Raw genomic sequence first — 2,537 nt, 5'->3', positions numbered from 1 at the left:
CTTACCAGGATGGATTCTATCAGCGCAACTCATATTGGGTAGCATGCTAACTTACAAGCGGATCCATTTAACCTAATGGCATAATTTACAGAATAAATTAGGGACAGATTTTCAACAGTGACCACCACCTGGCAAATCCATGACACTCATGAACAAATATTTTAAAATAAACTCATAGAGTCCTGATTTTACCAGATGCTTGGCGTATTTTTGAAATCTGGTTCTTACTATGGGGAATACAGGCAGAGGAATGACAAAGAACACAGCATTGCAGATGTGTGCATACAAATAGAAGGCCTCATTCCACCTGAAGCAGCATTAAGCTCGTTGCATAAACAGGGTGAAAGTACTACAGTAAATAAAGGCATAACCTGCTTTATACAGGATGCCTTTTCACGCCCTTACTTCAGCTTTGTGTCTTCATGCGTGTGCAGAAAGGAGTGCAAGAAAGGGAATCAAATATTAAAAGCTTCATTCTGTGAACGAGAGCTGAAGGCAGCTCAAGAGTTCAAAAGACGACGAGTTGCATTTCAGTGCTGTAACAGCTCAGGTACGGGCCACCTCATCCTGCAGCACACGGCCCACCGCACCGCGCCGGGGAGGAGGAGGCACCCCAGGAGGCACGCGGGCCAGCACGGGCCCTCTGCCACCGGCCCAGCCGCGGTCCCCGCACCCCGGCTGTCTCCTCCACGGGCGGCACTGCTGGCCCAGGGACACCTCCCGTTCTTGCCTCACCTCAGCTATTGCGGACGTTTACCAAGGCGATGATCTTAATCCTTCTCTTCTCTTTCCTATCTGGAGGCTTATATTCCTTCCCTAGATTGTAAACAATGCATGATATTTAGGCTTGAAATGCAGTATATGCGTAGCTAAAATTTTCTCACAAATGTAAGGGTTTTTTTCCATCTGATCCATTTCAAATACTGCAGTCATTTGTAATACATAATCATACAACATCACATTGGTATTGAATCTTTAGCCTCACTGTGATCAAATATTTAAAATACAGCTAATAAATTGAATGTAGACTTTCATTCACTGCTACTCTATCCTCTATAATCTACAGATAAATTATACAGACAGAACCCCTCCAGAAGTACAGAAAAGAACCGATTGTAAATTGGATTGACAGCAACGGCCATTCACAGGCAGTAAATATCCACTCATGTATTACACAGACTGTGGATAAATGGGAAATTGTTACCTTCAGAACTGTCAGTTCCTCACCTGACATTTACCACAAAAGATTTAAAGAACCAGTTAGAGCTGACAGCAGACTGGACTGAAATTGTACGGTGTATGAAGACCTAGAATCTTGTCTGCTTCAGTGAAGGCTGGGACACATGCACCTGATTAAAATAAGGATGGTCAGTTATTTTGAAGGTGATAAAATCTATTCTCTCAAAACAACAAAGATCAACTTTCACAATCTATTTGCTAAACAGGTGGGATGTGAAATTACTTCCCCTGACAATGAGCATTCCTGGGGGAATAGTAAATGCGCAGCACAAAACCAGGAAATTTGAAATAAAATCACATAGAGCATTTTTAAGTGTCATCATTTGTTAATGCTGACATATGTGACTAATCACAGTCAATTTAGTGTTGATATTAAGTTTGTCATTTTTATAAGGATTGAGTTAAATATCACTGTGGGCAGGTGTGATTGCTATTTAAAAGAAAATCGATACAAGATATGAAGGTCCACATCTACAGTTGGTGTAACAAGTTAATACTGCCCATTTCAGGACAGTGGAGTAATGCCAAATTAAATCATCTAGGAACTTGTCTTGCTGTATCCAAATGAATTCTTACATGCTGTTAAAAAAACCCACCAAACCCAATAAAAACTGTGCAACCAAAAATAACGTTTGCATCTGTTTCAAGAAGTATGTGCACAAATTAACGTCAGGCTTTGGGATGTACGAATTCCGCAGCCAAGGTTAGGATGGGGTTTGCCCTTGAAAAGTTAAACAGATGCCTTCGGTTGGTTTGCTTTTCCTGTTTTTTTTTTCGCCCCAGTTACAAGCACCGATCAGTACCGGAGCCAGCAAACCAGAAAAGATGGACAATCTTTTGGAAAAATCTGGTACTTCACAGACTACCTTTGGCCTCCTTGACAAATAGCGCCTAGCAATCCAAACTGCATCCTCTGCACGCTCATCCGTGTTGTCTTCTGAAATACACTACAGGAAGGTTACTAGAGACAAGAAGTCACAATTTCTCTGCAACACCAAATGTAACCAATAAGTCCTCGCGGCTCGTTTTCCTTGTTCAGAGGACAGAAAGAACTGCCACCCCAATAGGTCATTAACTACCTGCTTAATGACCTGAGAGGCTGACGTACAGGCCCCTGTGGTTTTCAAGATCCTCTGCCCTCATGGGTCGCACATGAAATGAGAAGGAATGGGTTACTCCATATGAAAGGAGGTCACAAAAAGCATGCAATCAACTTGCTAGTGGGTGTTTGGGACCTGGCTCAAAACAAGACGCTGGCAGGTTGCAGCCACTGGGGATAACATGCCACGTTCTTTCCT

This window comes from Calonectris borealis, chromosome 22, assembly GCF_964195595.1.
Source record: "Calonectris borealis chromosome 22, bCalBor7.hap1.2, whole genome shotgun sequence".
NCBI lineage: Eukaryota > Metazoa > Chordata > Aves > Procellariiformes > Procellariidae > Calonectris > Calonectris borealis.
The sequence above is the reverse complement of the archived record's forward strand: the minus strand, read 5'-3'. Positions refer to the sequence as shown.